At 35.5% G+C, this 19,089-nt stretch overlaps 1 protein-coding gene across 8 annotated transcripts in view; it reads right to left on the reverse strand.

Moving 5' to 3' along the window:
- The window catches only part of LOC143232891 (plexin-B-like), a 187,499-nt gene that overhangs the window by 49,716 nt on the left and 118,694 nt on the right, over nucleotides 1-19,089 (reverse strand). The window lies entirely within an intron of this gene.

The following is a 19,089-nucleotide window of genomic DNA, read 5'->3' on the forward strand; positions in this document are numbered from 1 at the left end:
GTATTATCTCTCTCTCAGGCCTAGTTTCCGATCTGGTGTGTCAGTCAGTGTAAAGGAGTTCCTCCCGTGGTAATTGCTATTCGTTTGCGGGGTTAGGGAGATATTTCTCCGGGTCGTAAAGATCAATAAATGGGCTTAGCGCGACAGGGCTGTGGGAGTTGTGAGTGTTTGACAACCGTGTCCAATGGACAATAATAGGGTAGCCGTTTTATCTGTATGTCTGTCAAGAGTATTGTGTGACAGCACAGTCTACTGACTCTCCGATATTTTCTTTAAGACTATAAAAACAGAAGAAGGAACTAACGTTGCAGTACGTGGTTGGATTGATGACTGTGAGAAAGTGGTAAACCCTGCGGTTGATGTGATAATTTTGTCTCATTACACAAAAAAGATAAGAACCTATTGAATTCCTAGAATTATATATCGTCGTCGTAGATAGCATAAGTATAACTGTCATTTAAGTTTTTAATTTTAGTCGAAACACACAGAGACGAGTAGCTACTGAAAATAAATGTCGTAAGGTGATAAATAATACCACAGCAATTTGTATATAATATATCCTGTCTTTCTATCTACCTAGCTATGTGTCCATTCGCCTATATTTTAATTTTAAACGAAACCCTCCATAAATAATAACCTACTACTAAATGACACCATACCACAGTAATATATGAATATATACGTATAAGTTTGCTATAACCATATATGTATATGGCCTATAGAACAAACATTTGCAAGTACTGAAATTATTTCCTTGTAAGCCAACCTTTTTGACAATGGAGTGTGGTAAAAATAAATAAATTAGCCATTAGCTGTTTAATTGTTCTGGTGTGTACGAATGTATTTTGTGATTAAGAGTACCTTTGTGAAGTATTAAAATTCTTTCTTGTCTATTCTTCAAATGATCGTCGTGACCTTTCACTTTTCAACTCCAAGGTCGACAGGATTCTTCCCCAGCCTCAAGGGAAGTGACCTGTGAAGTTCGAACTTAAAGCTGCTGTTTGGAACTTTTACTATCATGTGCAAAGCAGATGTATGCAGACAAACGAAAAATGATCCCCTTGAACCTTGGCAAAACGAACACGAATTGCCTATTCAGAACCTCAAGGATTGAGAAGTAGGATCGATTAAATCTAGTTACTTTACATTCTACTGTTAGTGAATGGCTCAAAGGAGATATTAGACACAAATGATTGGCAGCACATAAAAGATATTGCAAGAATGAAATACTTATATTTCCGGAACAAGAAGTAGTCCTTTTAGAAGATGAAAGATAAATGTTTTGTATTACGTATATAAGTTTATTGTTGAACTAAACTAAAAAAGAATGAAGTTTTTGAAAACTTACCTAGTGTTTTAAGCTTTAATTTGCTATATTAATAATTGAGCATTGCAAAAAAAGAAAAAAAAAGACATTCTTACAAATGAAAATCCTTTCTGATGAATAAATTAATCCAGTTGAAGTCTCAACAATTTGAAAAGTACTGCATTTGTTAAGGTGTTGACCTGGGCGTGATCTAATGGTTATAGTACCGGACTGTGAAGCCAAGGGTCTTTGATTCGTGTACTACTGCCGTAAAATTGCGTTCCTCACTTTGTGGTAATGGGTGAGTTATAAGAATGGTAGTCAACTCTCAATATTTGATTGCAGTGATCCAAAAGTTTGTGGTTGATGCTGTTAACTGGATGGCTTACCTCCAGTCTATCGGTTAAAATTTGAGATAACGAGAACATAGACCTCTTGTGGAGCTTTGCGCGAATATCCGAAACACAAAATAAGCACATATTGTTCTAATATTCTTAAGCCCAGCTTGGCAAGGTGGTTAAGACACTCGACTCTTAATCTGAGGGTCGCGGGTTCAAATCCCCACCATACCAAATATGCTCGTTTTTACAGCCGTGGGGATGTTATTATGTGATGCTCATACCCACTATTCGTTGGTAAAAGGGTAGCCCAAGAGTTGGCGAGGGTGGTGATGACGAGCTACATTCCTTGTAATATTACACTGAAAAATTAGGAACGGCTAGCGCAGGTAACCCTCGTGTAGCTATGCGCGAAATTCAAAACAAAGAAACAAACAAACCAATATCCTTAGTATTATTATACGAGTACAGTTCTGTAGGCTAGAGTATATACTTAACGCCATTCAGAACACTGTATTATAAGAAGGCTAAATCAACTGCAGATATAACGCTATACAGAACAATGTATTATAAGAACGCTAAATCAACAGCAGATGTAATGCTATACAATGTAGTGTATTATAAAAACGCTAAATCAACCGCAGATATAACGCTATACAGAACAATGTATTATAAGAACGCTAAATCAACAGCAGATATAACGCTATACAATGTAGTGTATTATAAATATTACTAAACACATTCACACCTAACGAGAGGTAAAGAAAAACAATAATTTATTACAGTCTCACAAACGAACATTGAAAAACAAAGACAACAACAATAAGAAAACAATGCCATACGTATAACCCAAAAACTAATAAACCTAAAAATTATGTTTCTCTACAAGCTGATTATTCAACGATATTAGCTTCAATACGGAACAGCACATATCTGGCAAACAGGAAAGCTCAAACCCCTGGTCTTCCGTAATTCCTATCGTGAGTCATGATCGCTAAAGGTTTCTCACTGATTTTGTGAATGCTTGTTTGTTTTGTAATTTCGCACAAAGCTACTCGAGGGCTATCTGTGCTAGCCGTCCCTAATTTAGCAGTGTAAGACTAGAGGGAAGGCAGCTAGTTATCACCACCCACCGCCAACTCTTGGGTTACTCTTTACCAACGAATAGTGGGATTGACCGTCACATTATACACCCCCACGGCTGGGAGGGCGAGCATGTTTAGCGCGACGCGGGCGCGATCCCGCGACCCTCGGATTACGAGTCGCACGCCTTACGCGCTAGGCCATGCCGGGCCTTTGTGAATGCATTACTGATATACACATACACTGTAATGTTCAAAACATGTATGCAAAGTATTTTACACAACTATACACATACACTGTAGTGTTCAAAACATGTACGTAAAGTATTTTACACAACTATACACATACACTGTAATGTTAAAAACACGTATGTAAGGTATTTTACACAACTGTACACATACACTGTAATGTTCAAAACACGTGTGTAAAGTATTTTATACAACTATACACATACACTGTAATGTTCAAAACATGTACGTAAAGTATTTTACACAACTATACACATACATTGTAATGTTCAAAACACGTATGTAAAGTATTTTACACAACTATACACATACACTGTAATGTTCAAAACACGTACGTAAAGTATTTTACACAACTATACACATACACTGTAATGTTCAAAACACGTACGTAAAGTATTTTACACAACTATACACATACACTGTAATGTTCAAAACACGTACGTAAAGTATTTTACACAACTATACACATACACTGTAATGTTCAAAACGCGTATGTAAAGTATTTTACACAACAATGGACGAACATGTACACACACTAGTCTGTATTTATAAAGATGTAAAATGCCCGAAAGTGTTGTTGTATTTCCTTAATCTTGTCTTCTAAGCAGAAGTGTCGAACGACCATTAGCATCTGTGTGGCAAAGTAACGATAAATGAAACTATACCAGGATTACACTATTTATTAATCCTTAGCCTCGTTGCTACAATGCTAATGGATGGCCAATTGTTTTGTATTTAAACACAAAGTGTTAACACCTGATCTGCCTTAAGCTTGTAAAAGGGGGATAAATAAATGACTCTGTCTGATGGTTTTGATAAAGAGAAGCGAGAAGTGGCTGTGATCAGTTAGTGTTATTAGGCTAATTTACCCTAACGACATTTGTCTCTGTCCACGCATTTGAAGTAATTACAATTAAACAACTAGGGTATATATATATTGCCCTCCGCTGGTACAGCGGTAAGTCTACTGATTTACAACGCTAAAATCAGGAGTTCGATTCCCTTCCCTGGACTCAACAGATAACTCGATAGGGTTTTGCTGTAAGAAAACACACACATTTGTCATATATATCCTGTATAAAAGACTAGACCTCCACTAACTATAATTTTAAAATATACAATATTAGTCTCTCAGGTTCCCTTGTAATTTTCAGCAACTAATCATAATCTGTGGTTATGTTGGAAAAGGTGAGGTGGATTTGTGGTCACTGTTAAATATCCACTACTCCTTGAAAACAATAAAAAATTAAATTGGATTTTAATACAATGGTTTGTTTTGAATTCGCGCAAAGCTACACGAGGGCTATCTGCGCTAGCTGTCCCTAATTTAGCAATGTAAAATTAAAGGGAGGGCAGCTAGTCCCCACCACCAACTCTACCGACGAATAGTGAGATTGACCATCACATTATAGCTTACAGCTGAAAGGGCGAGCATGTCTGGTATGACGGTGATTCGAACCCTCAACTCTCAGATTACGAGTCAAGTGCCTTAACCTCCTGGTCATGTCGGGCCCTTTAATACAATGAAACGAGAGAGCTAGGAAGCATGTTTCTTGAACTCCAAATAAGGTTAAAGAAAGTTTATTCCATCCAGACCGCTGGAAATTAAACACCTCTTCGCCTACCAGTAGCAGAGTGGTATATTTGCGGACTCGCACCGCTAAAAACTGGGTTTCGATACAGGTAATGGGCAGAACACAGATAGCCCATTACGTGAATTTGTGTTTAATTCTAAATAAACAAAAATACCTTTTCAGTTTCCTACTGTAGACCTAAAACTGATTTGAAATAAAAAATATTGCACGCAGTAAGCGCTAAAGAAGTATCGTCCTGAAAAGAAATCTCAAATGGTATATATAAAAACTAATAAACAAACTTTAAAGACAATGGTAATATTTTTTTATTTTCCACGTAAATATAATTTTAGTATCAGGTTCATTTGGTTTAGTGAACTTAGTGGAAAGTTTTTTGAAGATTATCTGCGCTACCTGTCCCTAATTTTGAAGTGAGAGATTAGAAGGAAGGTAGCAAGTCAACACCATGCACCACAAACTGTTGGGAATGAACGTGGCATTGTAACATCCACATGGGCTAAAAGGGCAAACATATCCGGGGACCTGATTCGGACTTGAGACTCTCGAATTGCGATCCAAGTGCCCTCTAACCACCCGGCCATTCCAGGCCCGTTGTCAGTTTCAACCAAAGAGCTGATGTAGAAGCCACTCAGTGTATGGAATTAGTGCTCCGTATAACAATAGCAACATTTTATCTTCCATATTTCTCAAAAGTATATCCGATAAGGATAAATATCAAATGTAAATATTTTCTGCACCTCAGGATTTTAGTATTTTGTATAGCTTAACACAGGTGTAAACAATAATCTCTGTTGTATTTCACATAATCTATGATTTATTATCTTTATTACGATAACTTATAAGTAATAATAATCATGACCAACAACATAAAAAAAGGCATAACAATAAATTATACTTACCAATAAATTAAATGTTTCACTTTTACACATCGCAAGCTTTTGAACTCATTTCTAAAATTATATTAAAAAAAAATACTTGTACAGTTTCTAACGACAAATACAATTACAGGTGTATGTTTATAAGTATTAACCACAAATAGGGCTAACCGATGTACGCACATAATAATCGACAACAAATACAACTACAGTGGTGTGAGTATAGCGAATATGTACAAAAGTATCAACAACACACGGAATTAAATGTACGCGCACAACTACTACAAACAACAACCAGAACTGAAGGTGCACGTGTACAGCCTCTACAAACAACAACGAACTGAAGGCGCACGTGCACAGCCACTAAAAACAGCAAACATAACTTCATGTATATACATAGATAGGTATCAACAATTAAACATACAAGTATATATACTAATGAGAGAAACACCTTACGGAGTATGCGTGTAAATACAAAAGAAATGAAGCTAGAAAACATGGCATATCACTGAACTAGTGGTAATGAGCAATGAAAATGTTTTATTTAAAAAAAAACTTTAAAATGGGAGTTTCACCCATGTTGGTTTATAAATCCAGAACTTATAGAAGTAGTTTAGAAACTTTACACGGGCTATCTTCAAGTTTTTAAATCTTCAAAACTCAACGTCGAAGACAAAATGACCAATTTTAGTAAACTATGATCGCATGCTTATTAATTATATATCAGTTATTGATATTTTATTTCAGCGCATAGAGGCTATTTCTATTTTGTCCACCATGGGGAATCAAGCCACAAATTTTAGCGTTGTAAGTCAACAAACCTGGCCCACTGGATGACAATGGCATATGGACTTGCTATATGATATGTGTATGAGGTTACGAATTAAAGCTCAAATTCACAATCGAACTATCTGTAAGAAAAAAATATATATACGTTGAAAAACGTGAATGCGTAGTTATAATAATAATAATTAATACAGAATGAATAGCGAAACTATAGTGATGACGTAAGAAATAAAGCTAGAATAAGATAATCATGCTCAATGACATCTCATCTGTCACAAAAAAGAAAGAGTATTCAATGACATCTATCGATTAGAATGCCCTTAACACTTATTTGATGATACGGAAATAAATGAATGTTAGAAAGTAAATATTTGTAGGCTGTAGGCCTACGGTGGCCAATAAAACCTTGAAACAGTCCTGAGCACCTAATGAGAAGGAGGTGTTTCTTCGTAATTTGTCTTCTTCTGGTCAAGCTAATTTGTCAGAGATGACTGATCTGACATTTTAGTGTCTTACCCGTAACGCCCTCTATGACTGTGACGCCATCTGCCGCTGATTACGGTAGCACTATTATTTTGTTTCGTGAATATCACATCTGCTACTCATTTTCCAGAGTCAAAATTTTGTTCAGAGAGATCTCATCGCTGTCCTCTAGTTACAAAAGAATTACTGACAAACTAAATTTATCATGCTGAACAAACTGGATTAGGAGACTTATCTTAATGTTGTTGTTGTCGAACAAATAAATAAAAACATACTTCCGCTGAGCTTTACAATGATAAGCACTGGGATGTGGCGCAATATTAAGAGAACGACACTAAATAAAGTTAAACAAGGCAATGCGATGTTTGTGTCGTGAATATGGATGCACGACTTTTCTTTTACTATTGTTATTTACAGTTGTTGTTTGTAATATTGTGCTATAGGATACACCTATCTAACGCCATTAACACTAACCAAACTCAGCATAAGGTTTACGGTTATTTGGGAACTTTAAACATTAATATTACCGAATTAGTTGAATGATATAAGATTATTTAAATTAATTAAAAATAATTAAATTAGGTTTTAGTTCTTGGTTATTTCCACCTATTCCAGCTTTTGCAACAACATAACATTTACATCTGTACCTTAGTACTGATTTCTTTGTACTAGAGTCTGGAGATAATAGGATGAGAAGACGGGGCAGATTTCAATTAGAACAGTTTTATCTTGCTTACAAGGCTTATAGAATTAGTTGCCATCGGCAGTAGTAGAGACCAGCACTTTAGAAAAATCAATTATTTATTGAAAATAAAGGATGCGTTTAAATGTTTACTTTTTCACGAGGGTGTGCGTGCATTGATAGCTTCAAATGACCAAACGGTCCCTGGTTTCGTATGTATGTCATGAACAGAAAAAACTGTTGTCGCGTTTATCTAAAAATGTTCCAAATTATCTTATTTATAAATGTACATTCTGCTTCGTACTGAACTATTTTAGAACCTACTGGTGATTTTAAATCACTTCTGTATTAACTACAATACATTGATGTCCAAGCTAGTTACAGAGAAACGATTAAGTTTAGGCGCAAGTAACACATAAAAATTTTCATTGGTACTACATGGTCTCAACAGAAGTCAGTTTAGTGTATCCTGTAACACGAATTACTCTAAAAGTTCTACTACATGTGGTTAAGTATTAAAACACGTACACTGAAATCTGTCGTCTACACTTCATAGGAAATAGAAATTCCTTCGTGTAATCAAAAATTGCAGCTGGTGTGTTTCGAAAGTGTCACGATTGTCACTTTTTTATGACACATGGAACCGACTCCAGCCAAACAAGGACCCATTCATGCGTCCATCATGGTAAAAACTTACATATAATATAAGATAAAGAAAGCAGTAAAAGAAAAAAAATAAAATTTAGCAAATCCCGGTCACTCCAGTTTTTTTTATTCCTGTTTCAGTCACAGTTCTCCATGTTACGAATGTGTTTATGTTTAAATAAAACCACTCACATAGATGGAGTTTAAAAGTTTGGTTAGATTTACGCCTAAGTTTTTTCACACATAAACAGTACACAGAACTTTAAAGTTTACCAAAAGTAATTACATTTTTTTTTTGTTGGACTCTAATTTGTGGACTCGTCCATCGACTTGATCGACTTAGATTTGATTGTAATATTCATCATGACACTTCTTGGAAATTTATAATAACAAGCATATTTCTAAAACGATCAAATTACAGATATTTGATTATATGAATATACAACGGCATTTCATTGAAAGGGTTTCTTAGAACATTTATTTTTAATTCAAGTGCTCTTATGTAGAAGGTTTATAAATTAATTTGATTTAAATCCATAACACGCCCCCACGGCTGAAAGTGCGAGTATGTTTGGTGAGACCGGGATTCGAACCCGCGACTCTCAGAATACGAGTAGAACGCCTTAATCCACCTGGCCACGTCCGGCCTACTATGTTTCTGATGTCAGCATAATGACATGTTTTTTAATAACATTTGGGGAACATAACACGAATGCGTCATACATCCCGCCCTGGATGTAGAGGTCACGACCCTATATTTTATATGGTCGTATAACTGTGTTAGCCACGTCTTTAGATCATGATCTATTTCCTCCTTCAGAATTTTTAACTCTTGTTAACTGATAAACTCTTGTTTAACTTTAATCTCATGAAAGTACTCACCTCGGGGGGTGGGGTGAAGGAGAAGTGATGATGTGGAAAACAGAACTTCGTGGGTGTGGGTAAAAGGGAGGTGAAGATGTAGAAAACAGAACTTCGTGGGTGTGGGTAAAAGGGAGGTGAAGATGTAGAAAACAGATACTTAAAGTAAAATCTTGTATTCACGTCTTTGAGGTTTCACAACAACTCAAAGACACATAAATACAGTTTACCTGTGAGTCACGTATGCATTTATTTTCAAACAACCAGCACCAAATAATATTCAAATTAAAATGAAAGCAACGTCATTATTGATTTATTTTTTTAATCTAGAGGAAGAAAAATGGAAACAAAACCATATTCATCACACGAATTCTCACCAAACAATTAATTCGTAGTTTGATTTTGGTTTTTAATTTTGCGCAAAGTTACTCGCTGGCTATCTCTGTTAGCCGTCACTAATTTTGAATGGAAGCCAGATATTCAACACAATCCACCGTCAACTCTTAGGCCACTCTTTACCAATGAAACGTGGGATTGACTGAAACGTTAATAATCTCCCAATAAAAGGGCAATAATATTCGAGAAATGGATCTGAATGTGTCACCCTCACAGTGCGAGTGGAGTGCCCTAACCACCAGGCCATGCCAAAACCTGTATCAAATCATCCCATATCTCTAAAGTAATATTTTTCAGTTATATGAGCGACTTTACAGAATTTTCCTTATTTTAAGTCTGCGTGCGATATATTAAGCTTTATTATTCATATGTGTTATGTGGAAATATTTTAACGTTAGTTATACCAAACTTAAAAGTGTATACACATTCCCAAAATTTCTATACATCAAAATAATACTCGTTTTAAAGATGAAACTTCAATAAAAACGAAAATCAAACAAAATACATTTGTGTTGGTGTCGTGATGAAACGGATGAGTAACAAAATTACCACTAAGTTGTCAAAAACCAGAACAAAAATCTATTTAATGATAGAAACATAAAAACTGTACAAACATCTAACATACGATGCACACTTTTATTTAGCTGTATAAACGTCAAATATTCTTTAGGTTTTAGTTTAAAACTAGATTTCAAGGACGAATTTTTTTCGGATGTATATATAGTTCATGAAGTAACAAAGGAAACATAATGGATATTTCTTTAAAAATCAACGGACCACACCTGATTTTTAGTTAATATGTTAAGTTTTAACAACGGTAATATTATACGTAAAGTATTGGTTTACTCCCTCGTCATCACTTTACTGCAGTAAAATGACTAAAAAATGAAGAAATGTATTGAGTGCCATGTAAATGTACCACGCACCTGTCACCAGAGACCTTCAACCAGCATGGTTCAGGATTAACAAGCATGCGGTCTTAGAATCTATTTCACAAGGGTAAGCAAGACTTGGGCATGCTCAGCGACTAAACGGCACAGAAGGCCAAACTACGACATCCTCTATCTAGTCACACAAAAACAGATATATTATTCGAAAGGTTAATTAAAGACAGGTTTTTCTTATCTCTCAAGGATATTGTCTGTAAAGAGAAAAAATGAATACTTTAATAACTTTGATTGTGTATAAATTGTATTCCATAATCTGTTTTATGTATTGTTGTGACATGGCTTTCCGTTGGCGGAAGGTTTTAACATCAGACGTAAACTATAAAAGATTAGTTTATTTCTTCCATACAGTTTTTCAACGATTGAACACTGTGGTAATTATGTAGGTCGAAGACAATATCATGCTAATGCCACCACAACATAAAAGTCAACTTGGCAGGTCATGCCATAAGTAATGTCCGAAAATTTAAAACAAAAAGTGTATCATCATTTTTGTCTTTATAGAAGGCTTTAATGACTAAAATATGTTCTAGGATATGTGAATAAAAATGTTCAGACAAATAAAAGAAACTAACTCAACTCCACTTTATCAGATCATTAATCAAATAAACCCTTATGAAGATAGATGTGTCTGTGGAGAAGATTAGGCGCACAATGTCTTAAAAAAAGGCAATAGTGTAGTAGAAACTACATGAAACATCCAAGGCGTTTATGGTGCGGAGTTTCTCAATGAAAGAAAATGTCGAAGGTGGTTTCAAAAGTTCAGATCAGGTGACTAGAGCTAAAGTGATGCGCCACGTTCAGGTCGTCCGGTTGAGTTTAATGATGACTTGCTGCTGGCTGCACTTGATGAAGATTGTGTTGTAACAGTTGAAGAATAGCACAGAAACTTAATTCAACCCATTCAACAGTTTGGAAAATGGGTCCCCATGATTTGACAGAAGCTAACCTTAGAGCAAGAGTGGACATTTGCACTTCTATGCACTCTCATAAATGTAACTCACCTTTTTTGGATAAGTAGTAACTGGAGTTGAAAAATGGATATTTTATACAAATGTTAAGCGCCATAGACAATGGCTCGTTGCAGGTAAACTCTTGTAAAGTCTTGTTAAGCGTTTGGTGGGATATTGTTAAGGTGATCCATTTTGAGTTGCTGCCACTCAATGTAACGATTACATCGAACTTCTGTTGTCATCAGTTAGAGCACCTGAATGTTGCACTGAAAGAAAAGAGGCTTGCTTTGATCAATCGTATAGGTGTTGTGTTACACCAGGATAATGCACAGTCCCACACAGCAAGGATCACATCTGCAAAGATTGAAGAGCGAGACTGAGAAAACCTTCCGTATCCTCCTTATTCTCCAAACCTTCCTCCATCTGATTATCATCTATTCCATAGTTTGCAGAACTATCTTGATGGAAAAGAGCTTGGAACACATGAAGATGCCAAAACTACTTGTCTACATTTTTTCCCTTCAAACCCCAAGAGTTTTATAGAAGTGGCATTCAGAAGCTTGTGAATCGTTGGCAGGAAGTAATTAATAATAATGGAACATACATTATTGATTAAATAACATTAAAAGCGTTTGAAATCCTTTCTCTTTTTCTGAACCTAAAATTGGACATTACTTAAAGGATGACCTGATACTTGTACAAAATATATCAATACACATGATCTCTAGCACGGATACAACTACGTAAACACATTCACTAATTGATCTATAAGATGAGCTTATTGACTTGCTCACATGTATTTATATGATCTAACTTGGGACATACAAAAAATCTTGACGTTATATCTTCTAGAAGTTTTGCAGTGTCACTAGGTTTTCGCAACATAATTTTAGAAAATTCTAGGCCTTTTCTCACTCACTTCTTTGATCTTAACGTTATGCATCCTCTAGCTAAAAAACAAATTACAGCATTAAAAATATTAAAAACTGGATTTTGATATCGGTGGAAGACACAACACAAATAGGCCATTGTGTAGCTCTGTGCTTAAAAAAAACACACATTAAAAATATAGTTTTATCTATATAAATATAATAGCATATGTCCATATAACTACTTGATAAGGAAATTCCTGGGTCCAGGCGAGGCTTCATACAATTTTTCAGTTTTGTATTTTGAGTTTTGCGGTTTTTATGAGTGTTTTCTACCTCTACTCCGTCCCTTGTTGACGAATCTTCACCAAACATGACATGGAGGTTTATTGTGTCCATGGGGAAACATACAAAGTTTCAGTTTACGTTTTGCGGTGTTTATGGTCTTTTTTCTCGTTTTTTACTACTACTTCGCCTCCTGTTGATAGATCTCTACCAAATATAACATGAATGTTTGTTGGGCTCGTGCGGAGATACATGCAGATTTGCGGCTCCACATTTTGTGCTTTGCAGTACTTATGATGTTTTATTTTGAGTTTTTTTTTACAATAATATATGAAGGAAACAACTTTCATGTCCTAAGATAACCTTTCATTAATTGTGAATTTACATAACTTTCGTCCAGGGGATGGGTACACCAACTATTTGAAAATATAGCTTATAACAATATCATCTAACCCGGCATGGCCAGGTGGGATAAGGCGTTCGACTCGTAACCTGAGGGTCGCGGGTTCGAATCCCCGTCACACCAAACATGCTCGCCCTTTCAGATGTGGGGCGTTATAATGTTACGGTCAATCCCACTAGTGCAGATAGCCCTCGTGTAGCTTTGCGCGAAATTCAAAACATAACAAACTACTCTGTTAGAAATAAAAATCAGTTTCCCATGCAGTAGTCTAAGGATCATGCCAACCGAGCACTCCGTCATTTGAGCTAAAGTGCAAATTGCAAGATTCTTACAAAAATAAATGGGCCCGGCATGGCCAAGCGTGTTAAGGCGTGCGACTCGTAATCCGATGGTCGCGGGTTCGCATCCCAGTCGCGCCAAACATGCTCGCCCTTTCAGCCGTGGGGACGTTATAATGCGACGGTCAATCCCACTATTCGTTGGTAAAAGAGTAGCCCAAGAGTTGGCGGTGGGTGGTGATGACTAGCTGCCTTCCCTCTAGTCTTACACTGCTAAATTAGGGACGGCTAGCACAGATAGCCCTCGAGTAGCTTTGTGCGAAATTCAAAAACAAGCAAACAAACAAAAATAAACGATAAGTTTAATATTGAATATGTAGAATACGTGTACTGTGACACAAACACTTGGTTGTTTTACAAAATTTTAACTATATACGATATGAACTGAGACAGTGAAATATAATACGTAGGAGGACATAATATGTTGATTCATGGTCGAATATGGACGTTGGTTGGGAGAATGGTTTCTTTTGCATTAATTAACTCCATTCTCATAAATTTCTCCGCTTAAACAACAAAGTAATATATTGCCTTATGCATAGATCCTCATGACACCATGAAGGTATTAGTAACAGAAAATGACTTTATGTTTTTCTGTTTAAAAAGACCATACACGACATTTTTTATGTCAGATTTATTTTAGTAGGAAATCCAAATAACATACCTCATAATACAAGAAAGTTACTACATCGAGTGAAAAACATAAAACACATAATCAAAGCTGAAATTTGAGAAGTGTAGTAGAAGGTAAAGAGTATACGTGTAATAAATTAAGCCATATGCTTTTAGCATTTCAAGATGCTTAGTCAATTTCTTCAGTATACGCTAACCAGACATTTAACTTTACCGAATAAAGGCTGTTTGCTCGTGATTTATTTCAGTCAAAGCTAGTTTTACGAGATATGCTAAGCAAGAAACATATCACGATATTTATCACGATGATAAGTAATAGCGATGGAAAAGGCCAGTAAGTACTTGACCCCTTTACGCCCCAAAACAGGTTCCAGTAAGTGCTTGAACCCCTTAAGTCCAAATACATGTCGCCTTTTGGCCCCCTGTGTGCCGGTGATTCAGCGGTAAGTGTGGAAGCTTATTATGCTACAATCCAGGGTTCGACTTCCACAGGTAGCTGAAACGTAGATGACTTGATGACCTTTTTGCTTAACGGAAACATTTTTCCTTTTTATGTTCATTCAAGGTCAAGGTCAAATTCCTCCCATGTCAAGATAGTATATAGGATCCGGTACTGAGTTCGGCTTACCTGGGACAAGCAAATCAGAATAGTGAAATAAGTCCCCCTGAATGGAATGTCAGTCCATCGCCAATTACAACCCCTTCCTCCTAGCCTCCAGTTGGTACCTATCACACAGCTGAATAGACTGAAGCTCATGAAGTAAAACGTGTTGCCCAAAGGCACAACAGCGAGCCAACCACGAATTTGCAACCTCCTGGCTCGAAGTGTGAAGACACTGAGTGACTCTGCTCTATGTTCATGTTACGTCAGGTTTGACATTTGAGGATAACCGTTAGAGTACAATTTACTCTTCAGACTCAACGCAGAGAATTGTAACTCAGGGATATCTCATTGTAACATAAAAATATCCATTTCATTTTTTTAACTCAACACGAGCTTCAATAAGTGAACAAATCAAGTGAAATTAAAGCATATTGGAAAAAGAAACCGAAGACATAATCAAGGATAACCAAATCAGAAGACGTGGTTAACATGTTATGTCTCAGATTTTTATATAATTATATTCTGAAACTTAGTTATTGTCCTGAAAACACTATTAGTAGCTTCTATTGAAGAAAGAATACACGCAAGCGAACTCGTGTTAACACTCCTACGAAAAGACGTTTCTAGTCCTGATTTCTCCAAGCTCGTTCCCCTGGCTGTGGTTTCGCTAGATAGTAGATAGGGACAGTGGGAATCTCGTTAATCCATTCATTAATGGATTTAAATGGCAATTTCATTTAAATACAAAACTATTAGCCTAATATTTATAACCTTTCAAGTTGCTCTGGGGCCTATTGGGCCCCATTTTTCGTAGGAGTGTTAAAGATTGACTAACAACAACCACAACAATACGTATCCCATTATTATTAACTGTGACTGTGTACAAAAAACGATATCTGAACATCAGTATCAGTGTATGTATGTATATATATAAACACATAGAGAAAAAAAACAAACCAAACGTTGTTGGTAATTTATTGCAGAATTTTGTAGTAACTGTGTGCACAAGAAGGATCTCTAAACGTGTATAGTACACAAAATAGGGGATGGTCATTTTTTGCAGAATTTTGTAGTAACTGTGTACACTACATGTAATATACAAAATAGGGAATGGTCATTTATTGCAGAATTCTGTATTAACTGTGTGCACTATATATAGTAAACAAAATAGGGGATGGTCATTTATTGCAGAATTTTGTAGTAACTATGTGCACTATATATAGTAAACAAAATAGGGGCTGGTCATTTATTGCAGAATTTTGTAGTAACTGTGTGCACAAGAAGGATCTCTAAACGTGTATAGTACACAAAATAGGGGATGGTCATTTATTGCAGAATTTTGTAGTAACTATGTGCACTTTTTACAGTAAACAAAATAGGGAATGGTCATTTATTGCAGAATTTTGTAGTAACTGTGTGTACTATATATAGTAAACAAAATAGGGGCTGGTCATTTATTGCAGAATTTTGTAGTAACTGTGTGCACTATATATAGTAAACAAAATAGGGGATGGTCATTTATTGCAGAATTTTGTAGTAACTGTGTGCACTATATATAGCAAACAAAATAGGGGCTGGTCATTATTGCAGAATTTTCATATTATAGCAATATAGTCCTTGGCAGCCTTCCTTTTAATGGAAATCCTTCTTAACCGTTGAATTCAAAACGATTTCCCTAGGAAAAAGCCAAACTTATGTTGTGCAGGTTGTGTACAGACCTTTTGAGTTTAGTTTACTGTATTTTTGTCGCTGAGTTATTATTGAAGAAATCAAAGCAGCCATAAAATGAAATTCTAATAACATAAAATGTTTGATTCAAATATACCGTCCGTAAGTGACTACTATTTATCAATACATTTATTGTAGTTTATTACTTTTAGGTTGCCTGCTGACTTACAGTGTTGGAATCCTGGCTTCGAAATCCGTGGTGAGCAGAACACAGACAACCCCTTGTGTAGCTTTGTGCTTAACTTCAAATAAATTGAACCAATTATTACTTTTATAAACTAAGACTATTTGATTCGGTTGTACAGTTCCTAACTTGCTACTTTTAACCAACACATATGATTACAAGAACGAGTAAAAGCGAAGAAGAATTCAATATGGCGATCACACCGTATCTACTGTTATATCCAGTATCGATAAGACATTGCGCTCATCAGGCCAGCTGGGATACAACAGGATAATATCATAAGTGCTTATCGAACAAGAATATAAACGACAGCCACATGTCTTTTAAAAATATATTTTAGATATTTAGCAAACAGTTTTTGCCAGCAAAAATACCTAGTAAACATAGTTTAAAGTTCTGTTATATGTCATATATATATAACTAAATATATATATATATAAGTGAAATAATCAGACCATCTAGGTTTTCCATGTAGCCCATTATTGTCAGAGAAAGCTAAAGTGTGTTAAATTGACATTCGAAGTTTCTAATGATGTTAAAATGCCTGCAATTGTTTCCCTCATTACAAACCAGTTTCGTTATTTAGTGCAAAGATAACATTTACCCTAAAGACGGGATACGTATTTCCTTCACTTTTTCTTTTACAGGAGACCCCCTAAACTTTCAGTAACAGGATAATATGTTCTTTCAGAGCTTATAACAAATCCCTCGCACCAATTTTTGAAACCCAAGCAATGAAAACGAGACACTGTCTTTCCTACATTGTTTTTATAAAATATTTATTCATTGTTTTATTTGTTTAAAAATAGGTGTAAGTAGTACACTCCAGCCCAGAAAAATTAATTAAAAGAATCTGCAAACTGTATTTCGTTTACTCTATATACCTCCAACCGTTTTATAACATTCGCATTTATTTCTTTGTCTAAAACGTAGATAAGCAATGATTAATGAAAACTATAATAGCTAACCCTGAACTAGCAAACGTTAGGAGCATTTAGGCTAACGTTTTATCTCTAATATATGTGTGATCCTAGATATCACGAAACGAGTACAGAAATATTCAGTTATGTTACTTGAATATATCAGACATACTGGCTTACAGTCAATCCATCTCTCTTAACCCCCAACTCAAAGAGATAACCACAGGCAATAACGAAAAGAAGAGACTTGTTTAGTATCTGGCAGCTTGTCTGTCATGTTTGTATTGGACTTCCCAAGAAGCTGATGGCTTTCGCATAGCTCTTTGCTGGTCTTGGAATTCGAAGCTCTCGGTCACGTAAACTCTTTATCTCTAGTTATCTGCATTTCTTTTCCAACTTTTTTATGCACGCTCTTACTAAACATTAATTTATTTCACAACCAAAATTCTTCTTTATTTCTTTTTTTAAAAAAAATTAAATTTAATCAAATCATCCAGACCAAACACTCAAAATCCTTTCACAGAAATTAACCTTTCACATAACGCATAGCATATATCTTACATAGGACAATAACATCCAGCTATGTGTGTTCTAAAATTCCACTACACCTCTCGTTATGCACACATTTATTCAGTACTTGATATCTGGAGTCTTGTCTTTCTACCAAACTGGTGCAGTTGAGAGTAAACAGTTGTTACTCGCTGGTTCTTGGTTAGCGTCTCGGTGCTAACAACGTCATCCGTGGCCCGACTAACCCTAACTGTCAAAATATGTTACTTTTACCCACTCCGTATATATTCTCCCCAGAAAACTGCAGTGCAAAGAAAATTGTTTCAAAATAAAAATTCTAAAAGAGGATATGAAAGGTGGTCGTTGTTATTTATGCTTGAGAAAGAGTTAACGGAGCAAAAGAATGAAAATTATACTTTCTGTCCATTCTTCGGAAAAATATGAATACATAATTGCTTACGTTAAATCTTACAAAATTTGTTAGCCTGATGAATTTAAATTAAACATGCCACAACTCACGCAAGCATATTATCAAAGTAAGTGTTATGAATATTTTGATAAACAATTAATTATATGCCTATATTTTCTAACAATTAAACTATTTTTTTTAAATCAGAATGCTCGCTCTCAAGACTCATCTTTTCACGTAATAGCTAAAAATAATCATTTTCAGTTTCGAGTACTAGTCGACTGAATAAAATAATGTTATTAACCTAACTTCTTATACTGTCGTTTGAATAAAAGACGCCTACCAAAATTTTATGATATTTCTATAACGTTCTAAGGTTGTTTACTTACAGTTTTTTAAATAAAAATATATGTTCGTTCGTTTGTTTATTGGTAGGTAAGCAAAAAGCTACACGAGTATCGAATCCCGATTTGTAGCTCTGCCACTGGGGGCAAAAATATAAGACATGTCTCCACTGAGCTGTGATAGAATGACGTTCCAACATGGTTACGCCTCACTGAGCCTTGTATTTCAGTAAGATTCACGTGTATAAAGCTCAGAGATTCTTTACTCACAAAATCAACCAAAATATCCCTACTTTTGATATCGATGACACACAGATCTAGTTATACATGGGGCACGTAATTTATAATATTATACTGGCATAAGTCACTGGTCTAAGTAAGAGGAATGAGGTGATCGTCTAACTTGAAGGAGTTAACCCTGACTCAAGCAGTTACTAACAGCTAGACGACAGCTTATTCCCACCCTGTTCTTCGTCTCTGTCAGTGTAACCAGCTCATCTGTAAATTTGTGTGCTTTGCCATCTGGATGTGATCACTTAATGTCCATTCGATTTTCCTGTGGACGTTCTTCTTCCTCTATGACTATATTTATACAGAGTTTCTCTTTTAATTCAATACCAAACTTATTTATAAAAACAAACAACAAATGCCCGAAACTTGTTTC

The sequence above is a fragment of the Tachypleus tridentatus genome, chromosome 11, assembly GCF_004210375.1.
Source record: "Tachypleus tridentatus isolate NWPU-2018 chromosome 11, ASM421037v1, whole genome shotgun sequence".
Lineage (NCBI taxonomy): Eukaryota > Metazoa > Arthropoda > Merostomata > Xiphosura > Limulidae > Tachypleus > Tachypleus tridentatus.